This window comes from Bombus fervidus, chromosome 16 (assembly GCF_041682495.2).
Source record: "Bombus fervidus isolate BK054 chromosome 16, iyBomFerv1, whole genome shotgun sequence".
Classification (NCBI taxonomy): domain Eukaryota; kingdom Metazoa; phylum Arthropoda; class Insecta; order Hymenoptera; family Apidae; genus Bombus; species Bombus fervidus.
Genome location: NC_091532.1, coordinates 8,156,974 through 8,177,860, shown reverse-complemented (window position 1 = coordinate 8,177,860; position 20,887 = coordinate 8,156,974). Strand labels below are relative to the sequence as shown.

At 36.2% G+C, this 20,887-nt stretch overlaps 1 protein-coding gene across 3 annotated transcripts in view; it reads right to left on the bottom strand.

Moving 5' to 3' along the window:
• LOC139995678 (prolyl 4-hydroxylase subunit alpha-1-like) overlaps positions 1–20,887 on the bottom strand; it is a 232,339-nt gene that overhangs the window by 182,608 nt on the left and 28,844 nt on the right. For 2 of the 3 annotated variants that reach the window (XM_072019363.1, XM_072019366.1), the window contains exon 2: positions 9,568–9,626. The exons of the other annotated variant lie outside the window; for it this stretch is intronic. The gene's annotated coding sequence lies outside the window, so the exon portion shown is untranslated. The remainder of the gene's footprint in view (positions 1–9,567; positions 9,627–20,887) is intronic. 3 annotated transcript variants of the gene reach the window in all.

Below are 20,887 nucleotides of genomic sequence, written 5' to 3'. Positions count from 1 at the left end.
CATTTCCTATTTTGTATTTCTAAAGATTTTTTAAATTTTCTATTTGTCAATTGTATTTCTGCGCATTCTATGACAAGACAAAACTGTCTTCCCTCAGGTTCTCGGAATCTTTGAATTTTCCTAGCTCATCTTTCGATGGCTTTTGCCACGCACAAGAAGCTCGCAACCATACGCTTTTAAATTTGCTAACAATAAATGTTTCTTAGCTTCATCGATCTGTTCTTTATTTCTTTCTTTTTTTAACTGTATCCCCTGACTACGCTTGGTTTCTGATCCTGATCAGATTCATGGTCCTCTTTTTTCTGAAATTCTCCCGAGTTTTCTAAGCCTCCTGAAACTACTACTCTCGATTTCGCAAAATGTTCGCAGCCTTATCGAGTCGCCCCCCGCTTTCTCTCGTCTTGTGTTTCTTCAACTTCTTCTACTTTTGAAAAGTTCTTAAACCTGGCCGTCATGATTTTACACAATTTTTTTCCAAACTTTATTTAACTTCCCTAACTTTATTTCTTCTAATTTTATTAAACCTTCTTTCTCTTTTTTTTCTCCTTCAACTTCCTCCTTCACCATTTTTCTTCGTTATCTCGATTTCGCGAAATTCTCCTCAATTTGTATTCTCATTCAACGATTTTCTCTAGAAAATTTCTTTCCATCGCTATTATCCTCTCATAATTGCCCAAGAACTGGTCTCCTATTTTTATGTAAACCCGCGAATTCGGTATTTCCATTGAAATTCTCGATCCCGTTCTTCCGCAACGCTAACCCCCGCAATTCCTCCAATAATATCTCCCTTTTCATCGTGATAAATTGCGGGCAATAAATCCATGTTCCATTATGCCACGTATTAGTTGGCGGGCGATAAATTAACATAAGAATGAACGTCGAATAGAGTCCGAACGATACCGCGGAGATGCAGTTACCTATCGTGAAAATATTCCAACGAACTTTCACGAAACCGACTTTATTCACCGGATTCTCATCGACCTTTAGTCGGTCCATTTCAATCATTAGAATACAAATGAATTATCAATGAAACTGATAACTGCACGACTTTTGCTCGATTACGGGCAATTAAAAAAAATGTCGAACATAATTATTACAAATATTCGGAAATGAGAATTTTACTGACCAATGTATATACAACATCCCTGACTTTTTCGAATCTTTTGATCGTCTTTTGATCGGCTTCAGTTTTACTAATTTATTGACTGATAGTTTTCTTTTTCTATAATGAAGGAGAAATGAGAACAACATGTCAAGTTCAAAGATGTAAGTTTTAAAATGTCCTGTAAGTTGACGTTATTTCGTAAAAATCAAAGGTACAATCATTAACCCTTTGCATTCTGAATTTTATTTCAATTTCGTTAACAGCAACTTCCAACGCTTTTAAGCGTTTTATTTGAAATTTACTTTAACTAAAAAATAGGACAATTTAAATAAATAAAGGAAGAAACAAATTCACTTAAATACTAATTTTATTCACACTATTGTTGTATTTCGTAATTTTAAAGTGTATGATATATCTTGAAACAATTTCCAGGATACAATGTCGGTTTTCTTTTGCACGTTTCACAAAAAAGGTCGGACTCGACAAAGAAGCTTCTGAGATAAAAACTGATGTCGAGTTACACTCGACATAGGAGTGCAAAGGGTTAACACGTTGACTGTTACGCGTGTTTTCACTGAAATCTCAGGCCACAGTACCAAGCGATCTCTGCTAAGTACTCTCATCAATATTTTAGTAATGCAAGTAAATAATTTTTTAAATAAACCATTTTCGTATTACTTTATAACAATTCAATAATTTTATTATTTCCTCTAGAATATCTTTTCAAATATCTACGACGATCTTTCGCAAGTAGTCAAATGAGCGCCACCCAAATACGGGTGACGCGGCTCTACCGGAAACTTTGCTGTCACCCGAATACGGGTGTCGTGGCAGTCGACGTGTTAAGACAAGTGACATTTAAAATTTGTCGAAAATTCAATATTTTTAAAATTACGAAGAAGATCGAACGATACGTGTTCGACACCGAAACTAAATGCACAAGCAATTCTGGTAACACGTATATCGAATACACAACAACATATCAAACATATTTGTGGAAGGTGAGACGTGTTGTTGTTTAAATTAATAACGAGACGAGTTAATTTAATTAACTATATTTACAGATATTTTAAAATGTAGAATACAAAGTTAATCACAAGCGTTGCTCGCTTGATGATATTCGTTAAAAGATTGCGCGATACTGCGGTACTGATACTAATTGTTATACTGATTCGCTAGACTGATTCGTTATACTTATTCGCTCGACTGACTGCCTTCTGGAGAACATAGTCGTCTATTTATATTGGTCGAGGGGGGTATCGGAAGGTTTGAACTTGTCGCCGGTTGTAGGTTGCACGTAGCCAAATTGCTTTGTCCAGAGTTTGTTTATTACATTATGTGCGTCGTACAGTGTTAATCCTCTGTGGCGAAACAACTATGTGAGGCATTTTCGTATCGAAACGTCCTAAGACGCATATGCCGCTACAAAACTATACAATTCCTCTCCCGTAAAGAAAACGAAAAATGTCAGCTATTCTGTCTTTCTTCTGTACTCTTTGTTTTGAATATTTTATAATTTTCCTTTATCATGTGAATTCTATGCAGTTTCGCGCTTTCCAATTAAACGCATGAACATACATTGTCCACACATTGTCGCTCTAATTCTTAACTATCCCATCTCCATCGGTTTGTAAATTGACAAAACTGAGTTGACAAAGTTTAATAATAACGTGCGGAGTTAGGATTTACGAGAATCGAATATTTGCTGTTTTCTAAACAGAAATCTCGTCTTAATCTGTTTTTTTTTTTTTTATATATATGAGAAAATATTCATATTATACACATGAATGAGACACATGTGAATTGGAAAATGACATATTTTTGAAAGAAACAATTAAGTTAGAAACGGTTAAGTTAGAAAGTTTAGTAAATTAGAAACAGTTAATTCGTGATACAGTTGGAAAAGGGATTTTAAATTTCGATGTTCCGCGAGCTAGAAGAAAAACAGAATGAGAGCGTAAAGCAAGATGGACCTTAAGCAGCATCGATAGATTTAAACGGCAGAATGGTCTGTTATAGGATGAAATGAAATAATCTCGCATATCCAGTCGTCACGTGAATCTCGTTTTCACCGCCCCACTCCACGGTGCCCGATGGCGCCATTCAAAAAGTAATCCCATAAACTTCCTGCCGGTCCACTTCGAAAGCTCCACCAACGGAAATAACGAAATAACTCCGGAACTCGATAGATTTCACCTTTCCGCGTCTATATCGTCCGTCCTCGTTTCATATTCCGCTTTTGTCTCCCAATTTCAAGTTATTCCATACCTCTCGCTCCTTCATATTTCACGATTTCTGACTCTTCGAATTGCTGTTGCACGCATATTTCGATATACATTCCACAGTTATACTCGATTCTCGTGAAATCTTACGTAATCCAAGTCCAGAGAGTTCAGTTTTCATCCTAAGCAAACACGATAGACTGTTGGTTTTTTAAATTCGACCCTTTTATGTTTTATATGTATAGAATATTAGGTAGAAAGGAGATTTTCAAATTTGCTATGCATTACAAAAGTCTCGTTCTTTCTTAAATATAAGTTGGTTGAATAAGGAGAAAGGTTCGATACTAAAATGCTCCATTACATGTGTTTTATTCTTTAAATATCACAATTACCCATACGTTTTAAACAGTTCGTTGAAATCGTATAAATGTTAAATACGAAAAAAGTCTACAAGAGAAAAATTTATACGAACGATCGCGTGTGTCCTATTCTAATTTTTTATCGATTAATCTTTTATTAATTCTACCGCATATAGTGCAATGCATCCGTCCCATTACGTCCCATCTGTTACCGACGATTCATTCCCCCTTATTCATTTTTCATTTCGTGTCAAAAGTTCCCTGGCTAAAGAGCCACTGAGTTAACACGTTAAATGGTAGTGTTATACTTGATTGGTAGGAGTTCGCACGACAGTTAAGAAATACTGCGCTTCTGTGATAGTGCATTATTCAGCGAAGTATAAAACAGCGAAATATCGATCGCCATGTTAAAATATCATACGGTCGTGTTCAACGTCTCGGTAGTATGCACCGTGTACAATTCTGTGCCCGAAGGATATATCAGTATGTAACTTTGAAGTTACACGTTACAAAGGATTAATTATCGTGCGCTTTACTTTTTAGACTTAACTAGCTTTTAAAATCAATTGTCTCTTAATGTCCGATTCTTCTAATCTAACTAAATCACTGTGTGCAAATTTTAACATGTAATATATTATATAAAATCATACGACAAATTCGATTAGTCACAGATTAGCAATAAATTAATACGAAAGAAATATTTTGTTATTATTGTAAGAAATGTTACGATATACGTCTTTATACGTCTTTATACGTCGATATACGTCGCGTTCATCTTCATATTTTATATGTTATACCACACGACCAACTATTGGGTTGTCTGAAAAAGTTCTTTCGTTTCATAAGGTGATAGTAGATAAACAACAATTTCTGTTTTATATTATTTTATTGAATTAGATATGATCCATTTCGTTCTATTTCTATTATTATATTCGTGCATAATTCAATAAACTAATATAAAACAAAAAACAGTGTCCGTTTATTATTTCTTTATAAAACGAAAGAAACTTTCCGGACAACCTAATATTCAATAAAATAGTTCAAATACGTGAAAGTTGTATTCGCCACGTATATTAGAAAACCTCTCGATTCTCAAGGAACAATATCGACAAATTTAAGCAAGAAACTACACGCATACACGCACTAATAACACATAATACGATCGATTCTCAAAGGATTAATCAATTTGGAAAATTGCAATCGTAAAATGAAATAACGAGCTGGTCGCGTCAACTCCAAATGACAAAGAGAACGAAATTGATATCGAATTCGATTCGATATAAAATGACAAAGAATTAAAGCCAGTAAAAGTCTTCTAGTAGCTATCTATTCCTTTCAAAGGCAACTTTTTCCACGTCTCTGCTCTTTTTCTTCTCTTCTACCTTTATGACATCCAGCCGCGCGTTCCTTCTTTCATTCCCGATCCGAGGATTTCCGTTAATTCGAAGCCAAATTGCCGCGCTATGGGACGCAAAGAAACAAATTACAACTAGTCGAAGCATCTTGCTTTTCTCTCTTTCCTTATTATCTTTATCATCCTCGAATTTCACTGGTTAACCCGCTCGGTTTCCGGGTCTTTGAAAACGTTAGATCGAAAGAGGTGGTTCACCACGCTGATCTGTTCTTCCAACAACTTCGTCTTCTGTTTATTCCCACCGGTTATGGTGCTCCTTCTAAATTACGTTAGTCGCCAGCGTAGCTTTCGTCGACTCTGACAAGTTGATTTAATCTCGCGATAGACGATAAATACGGACTTATTCTGTTTTGGCTTATAAAATTTGACGTATAGTCTACAGGTTGCCCGACCATCGGAAACGATATTCCATGGAACACTCGCTGGATTTGCATAAAATTTGACAATCAGACCACGAATTTTCATGGACTTGTGAAAAATGTAAAAATGTAAAAATGCATAGAATGCATATGATATATTATGTACGCGCATAAAGTATCCAAAATAACGTATTCGTTATCATATTTAATCAGTAAAATGAATATATCATCCAAATCCTATATTTTAAATTGTATTCTGAAAAGCATGGATTTGCATAAAAATTCGCAATCTAACGATCACCGATTAAAATACGTCACATTATAGAAGATTAAAAAGGTATCGATGTAGCGTCAAAATGAAGTGCTTTGTATCATTTTTAACCAGTAAAACGAATATCCATCTAAATACTACTTTTGAAATTACATGCTGAAAAATATAAATTTGCATAAAAATTCGCAATCTAACGATCACCTATTAAAATACGTCACATTATAGAAAATTAAAAAGGTATCGATGTAGCGTTAAAATGAAATACTCTGTATCATTTTTAACCAATAAAACGAATATCCATCTGAATACTACATTTTAAATTGCATCCTGAAAAATATAAATTTGCATAAAAATTCGCAATTTAACCGAATAAAATACGTCACGCTATGGGAAGTTAAAAACTATAGGAGGTCAAAATTAATATCGATATAGCATCACGTTTCACAACTAGAAGCTGTTAAAACGTATCGTCACGTTCTTCTAGGTAAAAAAAATAAACAGCTGATCGAACGAACTATAATGGAGCGTAAAACGATGCGTCAAAACTCTCGGCGGTACGTAAAAACACGGTCTTTTATATCAGACCATTGAAAAATCTACTGATCGCGATCGTAAGGAAAATCGAACGTAAGAAAAACGTTTCATCTGAATCCTGGTTCAAAAATTCAACCAAACCAATCCAACTCGGCACATTTCAGAAAAGAAACTAGCAAAAATGACATTTCAGACATTCATCACATTCCACAGATAACTTTGTCTGCTGTTTGGAAAGAAACGTTACCGATCACGGATCCATTCGTCTCAATATGAAAAGTTTTTCACGCGGAGGCAGACGGTCGAAATATCGAGTCTCGAAATATCGATCTGGTTTCCCTAGCCATCCTTTTATCCTACATACCCGGCGAGCTCTTTTATCAGCCATCAGCCGGTTTCAGCCTTTGTTTCGCAGAATATTTCGAAAGTACGAGTATTGTACGGTTTGGAAAATAGGTAAAAATTATTAATCGATAAAAATGGCTAAAACTTATTCAACGTTTATTAACACGTTCGTCGTTCAGCGTGATTCGGCTAAGATTCCTGCGGGGCCCAAATCCGACCGCCTGTACGCAGAATGTAAATAGAGCGACAAGCAGGAATTCATCGTTTATCACCTTCGATTCATTGTTTATCGCCTTCGATTCATTGTAAAGAAAAGATTATTTATTTCTGAAATGAAGAAAGCGATAAGCTTTCCAGTTAGAGTATTCCGAGGGATTTCATGGCAGATATCTCAGATCTTCCATTTAGTCGAGAAGCATACTTGTAAGACGTACATCAGTGATTTTCATCTTCAAAATGTTCAGTAAACAGCGTGAAAATATATTTGAAAGTGAGAGGAGTAGTGATGACGGAGTCTATAACTATTGTTTGAAGTGCCCAAAATCACCCCAAATGTGTTTGGAATGTTTTAACGAATACCATGCGATATAGAATAATGTAATATATTATTCAGAATATAAATTAATAAAAAGTATGATATAATGTGTTTTTACTATTTTTATATTGTATATCTTATATATAATATCGTATATTTAATTAACTCGAACAAGAAGAGCGTCACCATACTTTGGTGACGGGGCCCACATGGAAGTATACCCTTCGCATAGATATGTGCGACGTGGCGATGAACGTGTTAAGAATTGTCTCGTGTTATTTGCGTTGTAATTTTTGTCACACGGAATTTTGACTGTCATATTAAAGTAAGAAATATGAGTAAAATAGAAAAGAAGATTCATTGATTTCAATTCAGCTGATTCATCGATACCATCGATATTATCTCCAGCGTCAAATGAAACTGTTTCTAATTTGGAAAATAAATCTCAAACGATATTTCTCTACAGGAACTTCCTTCGCCGTTTTAACATCTAAAATCGATTCGATAGATTATATTCATGACATCACGTATTCTTTAATGATAGGTAATTCCATAAAGATAAAGTACCACCCATTTTTTCCGTTACAAACAATCAAACGTAACAACGCTTTTTGTGCGTGCCACGGTGATTTTCTTCGTTTAGAATCTCGTTGCCACGAGGCTCTGTCATTGGTATTCCTACGATTTGCGAAGGAAAAGGGAGCACAAAGCTTTTTGCTGTACTTAATAATCGACGACAGCCAACCACCGTAACTCCAGCAGCTCGCGACCGTGGTCGTTGGCTCCGAATAAATTTCTCGTGAAACGTGAAATTCGATAAATCCTCTTTACCCGGTCGCTGCGAGAAATGAGATTCGATCGTGTGTTCGAAGAATCGTTTCGTCTCGACACGACGATTCGTTGCTGTTTTATACGTGGAATTAATATTTTCCATATCTACAGTAGTAAATGTGCAGTCTGCGTGAACGATCAAAGGATTTTCGTTGGAAAATCCAATAAAATGTATTGTGGTTTGCAGAAATTGAGACTTTTCACGGTGTTGGTTCTTCTTTGTAATTTTTTATCGCGACGGATTTTCTACGCAGCGAGTGATTTACTGTGGCAAAGAATTTTTTGCTTTCCCGTGATATCTCGCGTGTAAGGATTTTTTCTGTTACTAGTGACTTCTTGGTAATTTCTTAGAAATTTCTTGTATACAGAGTCTCTTCTATTTTTGATGAATATAATTGTCGTTGTTACTCTTATTGATAGGAAAAAATTATGACAAAGTAATGGCCAACATTGTGATTTATGATTTTCTTCCCCGATGGTCTTTCGAAGATCAACGATTTTCTAAAATGAAATTAGATATTTTCTCACACGTTGTACATTGTACCTTTTTACTCTTTAAAAGGTATTTGTAGAGGTTTATGTGTAGAGGATGGTTGGTCGGTGAGGTTTAATGGACGAGATTGCTCGTTGTTGAAACCGTCGAATATATTTAAAATGATAAATTAGTATACAGATAATGTTCGCAATGGCGCTCGTACTAACCGATTCGCTAAGATAGTGTATTGGTCGTAAATTAGGATCGCTAATGACTCGTTAATTAGATCGCTGATAATTCGTTGATAACTGATTGATAACTGATCGACGACTGACTGTAACTCCTTTCCTTGCGATCGCGTACGCTTATTTTTACTGGTCGGGGGCGAGTCGGAAGATTCAAATTTGTCTTAGAACGACGGTTGCTCTCAACCAACGTGCCTCAAACAACGGTTTTTGCCTAGATATAACCTAGCGCTGACTTCGTGTGCCGAGACGGTGTCCGTGTTCCGAGGCACAACAACAACATGAATCTCTCTCGCTTCGCCTCGTCCTATGACTCATGTGTCGCTACATATTAACCCTTTGCACTCGGAATTTTATTTCAATTTCGTTAGCAGCAACTCCCAACGCTTTTAAGTTTACTTTAACTAAAAAATAAGACAATTTAAATAAATAAAGGAAGAAACAAATTCACTGAAATACCAATTTTATTCACACTACTGTTGTATTTTCTAATTTTTAAGTGTATGATATATCTTGAAACAATTTCCAGGATGCAATCCTGGTTTTCTTTCGCACGTTTCACAAAAAAGTTGGGGCTGAAGGAATGTCGAGTGGGATCGAGGACAAAACAGCTCCTGAGATAAAAACTGATGTCGAGTCACACTAGACATAGGAGTGCAAAGGGTTAAAATATTTGTGTCCTAAGACGACTAATTTGAGAGATATTTCTCGTACCAAGAACAAGAAAAGACGCGAAACAGCATGTTCATATTTTGTACGAAATAAGAATATCGTTTTCAAATATCTCGCCAAATTTTATATACGTTTTGTTATTATCATTATTTCACGTTTTATTAATTAGAATGCTAATTATAATTTTCGAAACAGCATACCTGTACTGTCCAACGATTGGTAATGAAAGTTAGGTATAATATCAGAACAAGATGGGAATCTGTAACAGAAAGAATTATCGCAAGGTCAATTAATGTCCTGTCAAATTCTGATCAGGACGAACCGTTCGATAAAAATTATAAATCTCCTCTTTTTTTTTCTTTTTTCTCGACTAAAAGGATGCTAACGTGGAACAGTAAGATACGCGATTCCATTGTACCTACGAAAGACGGTTATCATTGATGCTATAGGATATTGAACGGCGCGCGAAACGAAAAGCTTAAACGAGACGATAACGAGAAACGGAAAACGAAATTTACCGGCAACGTGAAAATTACTAGGTATTTCCTCTTGGGAAACTTAAGAAGCTCTAGAGGCATTTCTCCAGAGGGAAGTTTCAGGAAATTGCTTTGGCCGTGCTCCGCTGATAGGAATTAGTTCGATGCCGCTTTTCTAGGTTCATGGCTTCTTTCGCGCTTTATGCCATTATTCAACCATTATTCCACACACATGCGCCACTTTTAAGAAAATTTAATTCATAAAATTGAGTAAGTACAGCGCAACTTCGCTTATCTTCGGCTCGTTCATACGAACCACATTTTGTTTAGCGTCAGTCATTATGAACTCATAAGTGAGCCTCCATTATTCGAATTACGTTGTTAGGGTGTGCTTTCGGTTATACGAACGCGTATTCTGAAGTTGTGCAGGGCCGTGTGTTTTGTCTAAATTGACATATAATTTAACAGAATTTCGATGGAAAATGTTGTTCAATTTCAGCTATCCAAACATTGCCTGCTGTTGTTATCGGAATTAATAAGAGTAAGAGCAGCTAGTATGTAGTTATAATTAATAACTATATTTATTTTGAGGTAAAATAGCCTTTGCATTTCAATAAAATAAAAAATAAAAACACAAGGAAAAATTTATTTTCAATTGAAATTTCTCCTACAATCGTCCAAAAGTGTGAATTCGAAAGGGATAAATAAAATCTATTCAATAATGTATACTGATTTCAATTTTAGTCTTAGCGTGCATATATTATACGTAGAAACATTAGAATCGAAAATGAGAAACGAAAGAACGAGAAAACCACAGCAAAGGGAATATTTTCCAAATTAATTCTCATCGCACTGTACTTCATTTTGTATCGCAAATTTTCTACAGACGAACCTCGATGAAATTTCCCAAACCTATCTATTTCAAAGAAAACTTATTCTCCTAACAAATATCACTAATCAACGAAGCGCTAAATATCAGCTTAACATAAATACAACTCATACAAAAGCTCATATATATCAACTGTATACCATAAGAGAACATAATAATCTGCTGAGGACTTCCGCAACTTTTTCACGACCTACATTAGCCTCGAAATAACGTGATATCGTCCCGAAACTTGATATCTCTTCTCGCGAGTCAGCTGTGTTAACCGCATTTCCGCTGGCAAGAAATGGCATTTAATTACTTCATCGTCGGTAAATTCAATGGAAATATAATTACGAACTTACCATCGTGAATGTCTTCCTTCCCTGTACGACTCGCTCCTTTTTCCTTCCAGTTTTCTCCGTCACGTTTTATTCGTTAGTCCCGAAAATATATATTTATTAATTAAATTGAATTATTATTTAGTAATTGTATTTCCATTAAAAATCATATGAATATTCTATTCTTTCTATTCTTTCAAAATCATATTCTATTTCCATAGAATATATACTCCATATATATTTATATAGTGTCCGAATCCGACACGAAAAACTCGTTATCCGCTCAGGCTGTTCGAAAGCGTCGTTTATTCGAGAAACTAATTTTATTAATTTCCAGAAACGCGAAAAAGAGGAACAAGTTCCTCTTGGAAACGCCAGTGCATCTGGTCCCTTCTGAGGCTAACTTGCGGCTCCGCAAACGTCAGGAGAGCCATATATAAATTTCACCAACGATGCCTGTACAATGGGAGTTTGTTGTTAACGGAACGACGATAACTCAATGATACTCTCCGTTTGCTTTCGCGTAATCAAATACGATGGTGCGCGAAGGTTTCAGGCCATTCGCGTTATTATTCTTTGCGATAATATTGAAATGTGTTTGGAAGACAATATTTTCACCTGTCATTTCATGGACAATGTTTAAAGATAATACTCGCGTTGTTATTCATCCGTGGTTTTTCCCTCGTTCGTTAATTTTTAGAAACGACCAGGCAGGTAAAAATAAAAAATTCTCAATCTAAACTTTACTTTACAGAGTATAAGAAAGAAATGAATAACGTAAATTAGGTTTCCTAAAGTATTATAAACAAAGCAGTTGTTCAGTACTAAATGAATTTGTTAAGAAATTGTTCGACAAAGAAGAAATTGTTAATGTTGAGGTTATTAGATGTATGCGAATAAATTGAAGAACGCGTGAATAAATTGTAAGGTAGAAAATATATTTTAAATATTGAAGTGTAAATACAAATCGGAATATAATTGAGGTGGATCCAGAAGCCAACGTCGCTTATCTACTGTTTATGGTTTGCCTCCGACGCAGTCTTTTGTCTATACGTTGTCGATGGCTTCAGTGCTTGAGAAAACTAAAAGACCAGCTATAGACTTTTCTTAGAAGCGATGACCACTTCAACAGTTAAAGACCGCGCAAAATTTGAATTATACTAAATCCACCTGGAGTTTTGGAAAATAGTATAATATATTAGAATTGCTTTTAAGCGTTACATTTTAATTGCATAGTACTTCAGAATATCATATAAGAAAGCAAGCTCATGTTCAGAGAAAATGTAATACCAAACTTGATGCATTCGGTACACCAGTGTATTATTCGTTTAGTATAATGCGAGTCGAAGGAACAAGGTTCAAGATCACTCCACGGAGGCCTTCCTCGTATTCTTCGCTTACGTAGCAGCAGATCATTCCATCATCGTATCGTACCACCACCTGTATTTTATTACAACATATTACGCGAAGCTTTCAGGTTGAGAGATGCGAACAAAGCTGGAACAAGTTCCTCTGGTTAAATTGTAAAACGCGGTAATAAGAAAAAGAAGGAAGCAAGACACGAGCCTAACATAAATTCCAACGTGCAACATCGTCAAGAACGGTCTCGCTACACCTCCAAGCATTCCAAAATTATTTCTCTGCGGTGCTCGGTGCACGGCCGACAAGAATAAAGAAAAGAAAACTTCGCTGAACGTCGTACGCGCGTATTTTCGCCAAGCATCTCCCGTCATAAATTTCCGTCACGCGGGGATGTTCCTATCGCGGAGGCCACGTTTCCTAAAGAGAGGAAGAGCATCAGGAAGGAAGAAAGGAAAAGAGAAAGGAAGGAGGCGTGTGGCCACTTTAATTTCGCGAGTGTTCACGGTGGCGCGGAAAATGTCCCCAATTTCGCGCGCGTCTCCGCGAAGACAAAGCAAGAAACAGGGAAAGCAAAGGAACAGGGACGAGAAAAGGGTTGACGGAGAAGAGGCTGGAAAAGAAGTAGAGGCCGAGCAAAAATTCTCATTCTCCGTGAAAATATGGTGGAAACAAAGGGCGGCGACGGAGTTACAATTAGCGAAACAACGTGCAAGGAATGCCAGCCAGTCGGTGGTTTTGTTCGCGGCAAAGAAAAAAGAGGAAAGAAGATCGTAAAGTTTCGAGGGAGGATTTTGGTCGCAACGTATTCTTGAATTACTTCGAGCTGTTTCCTCTTCTGTTTCCTGCTTCCCTTTGATATTTCACATTCTTCTTCGCTCCCTTTCTTTGACTGTTTTTTTGACAAAGAGGGTGGCTGGGAGGGATGAGAGAAAATCCTCTGGGGAGTTTGGTTTATTTACCTTGACCGAACGCGATTGTTTGCTTCGCGATTCGGTACACTTTCATCTCGCTTGTATTTTGAACGCTATTTCTGTCCGCCTGTTTCTATCGAAGATGGAATCTCTTGTGACTTGAGGAGCCTGGAGAATCGAGAAGGTTGGAAGGGTTTGGGAGATAAAATGCTTTTCTTATTGTTTGATGGAAATGGAACATGTAATTCTGGACGATATTTTTGGAGTAAATGTCTGTAATTTTTATTTAACTCTCGTTATTTGACTTTACTTTATTCTATTTAACTTTCCCTCTATATATATATATGATAGGAAGTATTTATTTATAACAAGAGAAATAATGTTTGATCGTTGATCATTAAATATATATGTTGATCTATTGACCAAAGATCAGATATTCATATATATAATATATAAAATTATATATAATCAGCAGGGAACCTCGATTAGTACGTTTTTGCTGATTTTCTGATTTTAATGTTACTTTATGATTAAACAGAGAGAGAGAGATTTCATACTTACGTTTCATACTTTCATATGTACGTATACAAAGTCACGAGAATAATAGGATTATTTATAATAGATAATAATTAAGCTTCTGATATTTGTATTAATAAACCTTATTACTCTTCCTTTTGAACGTAGCTAACAACAATTACCCATACGAGGAAAATTATTGCGCGTTATTCGTCAATTTGAAACTTTAGAAACGATTTCGGAAACATTTCATATACATCAATTTAACATCATATACATATGTAATATTACACAGTTTACAACATCGTAGCATCTATTATATCGCAAATAATACTGTCGTGCAATTTCGTGTATGACACCAATTGCACTGCAACAATGGAACGTAATATCTTGCAAAAATAATTCCATCAATTCTCAAAGTTTCAGAACCATCTAAAATACTCTAAAATCGTATAAGCCTTTAAAAACACATAGTAGTCGTAATCCTGGATTGGCAGTTGCTTCACTGGACCACCACCCGTCACAGTGGCTAAATTTTCGTACATTTGGAATTCTGCAAAAATTTGTTGAGGCACTCTCAAGCACGTAGCTTCAAGTTCATAAAATCCAACTGGCCATAAAAGAAAGAAGAATCCTTTTGGTCGCAATTATTTTGCAATACAATAACTAATATCCTGCGCACACGAAAGACCTGAATAATATCATTTCAGGTTTAAAAATCTAAAAAATTCTGCCACATAGACCGTAATCCACAAAAGTGATAAACAACAATTTAGGAAATCGAGAGGAAGAGAAAAAAATATAAATAACGGAATAATAAAAACGAATAAATCGCTAGTGTGGAGCGTGAAAATCGCGACACGCGTTTCGGGCGAGGCGTTAAAATCCAGCATGAAAAAAAAAAGAAGCGAAATGGTAGGTGGAAGAGAAGGATGAGGAGAAGAGGGGAATAAAAGTCGTCAGAATAAATTGGAGGCAGTAAAATTAAGCGGCCGACGTAGCCGCTATGTCGTTCTTATTTTTGTTTATCGTTCTATTTACCGTTGTGTTAAATTCACCCGCTGTCTTGGCTGATATACGAGCCGAAACGGAGATGGCGGACGCTGGCGATGCATCGTGCACGGGCGCGCGAGAAAAGCGACGCTTAACGGGTGGTGCGTGAGCCGGACGGACGACAAATTAGCCAACTTTATTTCGATTTTGTTCGCTTCGTCGTTCTGTCACTCTTTTTCCTCTTTCTAATTAAAAAAATCTTTTTTCTATTTTTTCTCTTTTTGTCGAACGCGAATAAACGATCCCATAACGCGCTCGTTTGACACCGCTCCGCCCCCTTGACGATGGATTTTTCAAACGAACGGGCTTAATTAATTGAAAACGCCCCCTCGTTTTTGTCTCCGACCGATCGTTCAGCTTCGTTCATTGTCTCGACTGACACAACGGTTCGGTGCATTTTTAACGGGAGAATTGGCGCGTTGGAGAATTTTGAAGGACGCTTTTGTCGAATCAGTCGGATTTTTAATGCCTGATCGATCGATTTGCTTCGTTTTGAAAAGAACAATGTTATAATCGAAAAATATGTCAGCAGAATTATTTAACGACAGTTACAGCGACCGAGTATTTTCTGAAATATTCGCGATGGCTGTAATTTGGCGATTAATCGATACGGTGACTTAATTCGATTGTACGGCATTCCAAAATGAAACCTGTTTCAATACACGAAGCATTAATTCGTTTTAAAAATACCCTACTATAAAAAGCCAGAAATTTGTATAAATTATTAGCATTATTTCTTTAAGAAAATTATATACATAAACACAAATTTAAACGTAAATTGTGTTTGAAGATAATTCAATATTACTTCTGGAGAGAATATCTGCAAGAAATAAAATCCCAAGTCCGTCATTTTGACGTTTGTAGGTTCTACCGTTGAGAATCTTCAACCATAAAACTTCGACCTTCTTTATCGAACCATACAATCTGATCAATCATAATCTGATCAATCATAATATACATAAATACACGTACACATAGCTATTTTTTCATAAATCAATTTCATACCCCTATGAAACAACTATCGCGCAAACACAACAATAAGAACACGACTTCTTTATCTATCGCAACAAACCCGAAGTGCTTGATCGATTCGCGTATAAATTCGAAGCAAAATAACAGGCAAATGCAGGAGAACGCAAGGAAATTTAATTGAACAAATAATAACTATGTGTCGCGCGCGGCGAACAAAAATTGCAGCCGAAATTCCAGTGAAAATAGAAATTTTTCATGGTTTTAAGTTAATACCATTCGAACGATAAAAGCTGCCAGGAGGGAAATCTGCTTACCGTGTGTTGGCAACTTCTTTCAACCTGTACGCGGCAAGATTAATGTCGAGTTCCGGCAAAATAAAATGAATCACTTTTAATTTGTCGACATCCCTCGACATTCTGCCCCCTCTGGCAGCGCACGCCATCCCGTTTAACCCGATGTTTGCATATGCAGTGTCGCGGACAAACCCTCTCGAACCTCGCGGCGACTTTTACCCAACTCGTATATCAACCACGATTCCGGTTACAACCCTGGTGTTTCTTGCGCTGGCGAGTTTACTGACTGTGCGTACGTTGCGAGTATTTATCGAACGATATAAAAGAGCAATGCGTCTAGTGGCAGGGTTGTCGCCAAAGGTGCGTAAGTCTGTGTTGTTGTAAATCTCTGCATACGACGAGTTGTACCATCATTCTGTTATTCGTTCCAGAAAAATACGAATCATTTCTTGTGTCTGAAAATACGTAAACAATTTCTTCCAATACCAATAACGATACTAAAAATTCTATTAAAAAAATACATGTGTTATTCTATGGAAAAGATATTACCTGCAATCTAATACCTAAGCCCAACCTAAGCAATAAAAGAAAATTCGAATAATCCGTTGCTGGTTACTCTTGTTCAAAATCCCGCGTATTTCTAGCTTCCTGAAGAAACTGCATGAAAGAGTCAGGGGGAAAATGTTTCGAGCACTCGAACGCGCTTCAATCACGCAACGTTTACGATCATTCGCCACGTAACTAACCCCATGTAATATAAGGGAAGAATCCCTTAAACTTAAAGTACGAAACGTCCAATTAATACTAAGAAATAAGTGAAATGCAATTTCAAGAATTACAATGGTGCCAAAATTTCATCGAAATTGCTCGTTCGATCAACATTAAAAACAGCGGTTGGCAGGTCTCCAATTAAAATTGCATAATCTAATACCTAAGCATAATCCAATAAACGAAAATTAGAATAATCCGTTGCTGGTTACTCTTGTTCAAACTCCCGCGTATTTCTAGCTTCCTGAAGAAACTGCATGAAAGAGTCAGGGGGAAAATGTTTCGAGCACTCGAACGCGCTTCAATCACGCAACGTTTACGATCATTCGCCACGTAACTAACCCCATGTAATATAAGGGAAGAATCCCTTAAACTTAAAGTACGAAACGTCCAATTAATACTAAGAAATAAGTGAAATGCAATTTCAAGAATTACAATGATGCCAAAATTTCATCGAAATTGCTCGTTCGATCAACATTAAAAACAGCGGTTGGCAGGTCTCCAATTAAAATTGCATAATCTAATACCTAAGCATAATCCAATAAACGAAAATTAGAATAATCCGTTGCTGGTTACTCTTGTCCAAAATCCCGCGTATTTCTAGCTTCCTAAAGAAACTACATGAAAGAGTCAGGGAGAAAATATTCCGAGCACTCGAACGCGCTTCAATCACGCAACGTTTACGATCATTCGCCACTTAACTAACCCCATGCAATATAAGGGAAGAATCCCTTAAATTTAAAGTACGAAACGTCCAATTAATACTAAGAAACAAGTGAAATGCAATTTCAAGAATTACAATGGTGCCAAAATTTCATCGAAATTGCTCGTTCGATCAGCATTAAAAACAGCGGTTGGCAGGTCTCCAATTAAAATTGCATAATCTAATACCTAAGCATAATCCAATAAACGAAAATTAAAATAATCCGTTGCTGGTTACTCTTGTCCAAAATCCCGCGTATTTCTAGCTTCCTAAAGAAACTACACGAAAGAGTCGGGGAGAAAATATTCCGAGCACTCGAACGCGCTTCAATCACGCAACGTTTACGATCATTCGCCACTTAACTAACCCCATGCAATATAAGGGAAGAATCCCTTAAATTTAAAGTACGAAACGTCCAATTAATACTAAGAAACAAGTGAAATGCAATTTCAAGAATTACAATGGTGCCAAAATTTCATCGGAATTGCTCGTTTGATCAGCATGGAAACCTCCCGTTGGCAGGTCTCCAATTAAAATTGCATAATTTAACGCGACGGAACGAGGTCAATAATAAAAACTAGGACCGGTAACGAACAAACAGTTGGTTTAAAAAGCGGTTGCAGGGGACAAGGCAAGCATCGGGAACCGAGCGTTTTATACATACCACGTGTAGGCATTTAATCACACTTCCGGTGGTGTGCACCAGCTCTATATATATAGCCACCACCCTATTTTCCAGCTCGTACATCAGCCGGAGGAGCACCCCTTTTTCTACATTTGCAGCGTCAGGTACACACGTGTACCTACGTGCCATCGCGTTGAATATGCGATGAGAGAACGCGCGCCAACCAACCCCTACGCAAATGCGTTTTTCATCCCCCCCGACCTATCCACGCGCTTTTTTACCCGGCCTGCTTCACCTCTTCCACTGGCTCGCGACCACGAGGTCTGGACTGTGTCTTGTGGAACCAGGTGATCGCTCCAGATAGACCGGGCTAAGAATATGCAGCTACAAAGGTTGAAAGTGGTGATTCGATTTAGATTGAGCGATTCGTTTCACTTACGTAAGCGAACGTAGCTTGTTTGATTATTTTATAGGAATTTTTATCGCGCTATACTTGATAAAGGTTGGAAAGAAGGGGATGTGAGGTATATGTGGGAATAAAATTGCGATTAGAGTAGCCCGAGAATTTTTATACAACTTTTGCGGGCATTAGCGAAACAACGAGGCTACACAAAGGTTTATATCTATTCTATTCCATAAAACATTGTAACAACTATTTTCGATATTTCTTACAGTCTTATATATTACGTGCATTTTCTATACTCTTGAGCTTTTCAACTTTCCATAGATGCACGATGTATATTAAACGATAGAAGTTCGACACAGTATGACGTAAAACGTTTTAACGAATTTCATTCGTTTTCAGATCAATTGAATATTCTAGCGTTCCCTTTTTCACTACTTAAAAATTTCTTTTAGATGTAGTTATGGTTGTATAACGGGATAATTAGTGACAAAATAAACGCATTTCCGATCGATACATGCAATAGAACGAATTTTTGTTTCGTAAAATGGTCACGTACATTATATAATTCTTCTATATTTAAATTCCCTATTACATTTGAAAATCTAGAAAAATATGAAAAAAGCCTTCTTCTCTGAAAATATTCTGTATGATGCCGCCAGCAGCTTCTACCGGATCAAATTAATCCGAATCCTACATTCATAAACGAGTGAAGTGTTTGAAGTTCCTCGTTCTACCATCGTATGACCAGCGAATCGAAATTTTCACGACTCGGAAACGAGAGATTCTAACTGGAGCAAGGAATTTCGTTGGTGGCCAGTCACTTTCAGAGCTACGGAAACGCGATCGAATTTCTTGGTCCGGGCAGGAAACGAAACGAAACGACGCGACATGGTGAATTAAAAGCTGGTATCAGGAGGAAAGCTTCTTTTCGGCCACCATTCGCGGTAATACAAATTTATGGCGCGCCTTCCAATGGCATTTCGTGTTTCGTCTTTATCGACGCGCTACTTTCAACGTTTCGCGTCCGAGCAACGTTGCGCGACAGGTATATTCTTATTTATTTTAGTCGTGGTGATAATAAAATGTGCAGCACGAGATACAAAAGAGGGTAGTAGCTTTATACGTTTTGGAATTATTTGCTGCATCGTGAAATTAATTCTACATGCGATGGAATTTAATTAGAAAGTAGTTGAAATAATTAGGAAGTTAGTACCGATGAATTTTATGTTAAAGGTAAAGCAGAGAATAGAAAATTAATTAGTACTGCTCACATTGGTTGTAATAAATTTTAGAAATATAAAATAATATTTATAAGTAACTCGTACATTATTAACATTTAATAATATTTAATCTTCAAAACAGTGTAAAGATAATTCAATTTTATGACGCCCGAGTTTTATAGTTATACATATTATTGTCATTTAAATTCCATGGAAAACAACATTAAATGATCTATGAAATTAAACATTATCTCTTCACAATTTCACTTCGGTTTTTGTTTGATATGTTAATAAATGTATTCGATTAAACTTTTACCATAAAAGTACGATGTGATATTAAATATTTGATTTGAATAAATTACAACATTGTATATTTTTAACATTCTATTCTGTGGGAAATTCGATAATATTCGTGACGAATTCTAATATATTATCGATGATATTTGCAAAATACGTAAATGGATTATTCGATTTAATTCAGTTTCGTAAACGTCGATTTTAATATTGATTATTTAATGCAGCCCAATTTGGGCCATCTCGTTAAGAGATTCGCTGCCAAAGTATCAATAATTAAATTACCTGAATAAAATAATACCGATTGAGCAAACACACGGAATATCGATATTAAATTGGACGTTTACAATACTCTAAATAAATTATCGGACCAACGAATGAAATTTTCAAAACCCTTCTGCAACTGAACCTTAACCGTATCTAAATTAACGTTAAATAGGATTATTTGGCCAATTTCATTTCGTTTCGTGTATTTATTGCTTCAGGTAAAATACAGAACAATACTAAAAATTCTTACGGAATCAAATTTACTAACTGCGAATTGCCAATATTTGTGTATTTATGGAAAATGTAAAAATAAAAAGTATTTAAAGAACATATATGTAATATTCGAAAATACGTAAAATGAAAAACGAAGAATAAAAGAATGTTAAAATATGAAAATTGTAAAAATAAATACGCTTTACAATATTTAATAAATAAAACAAACTCCTAA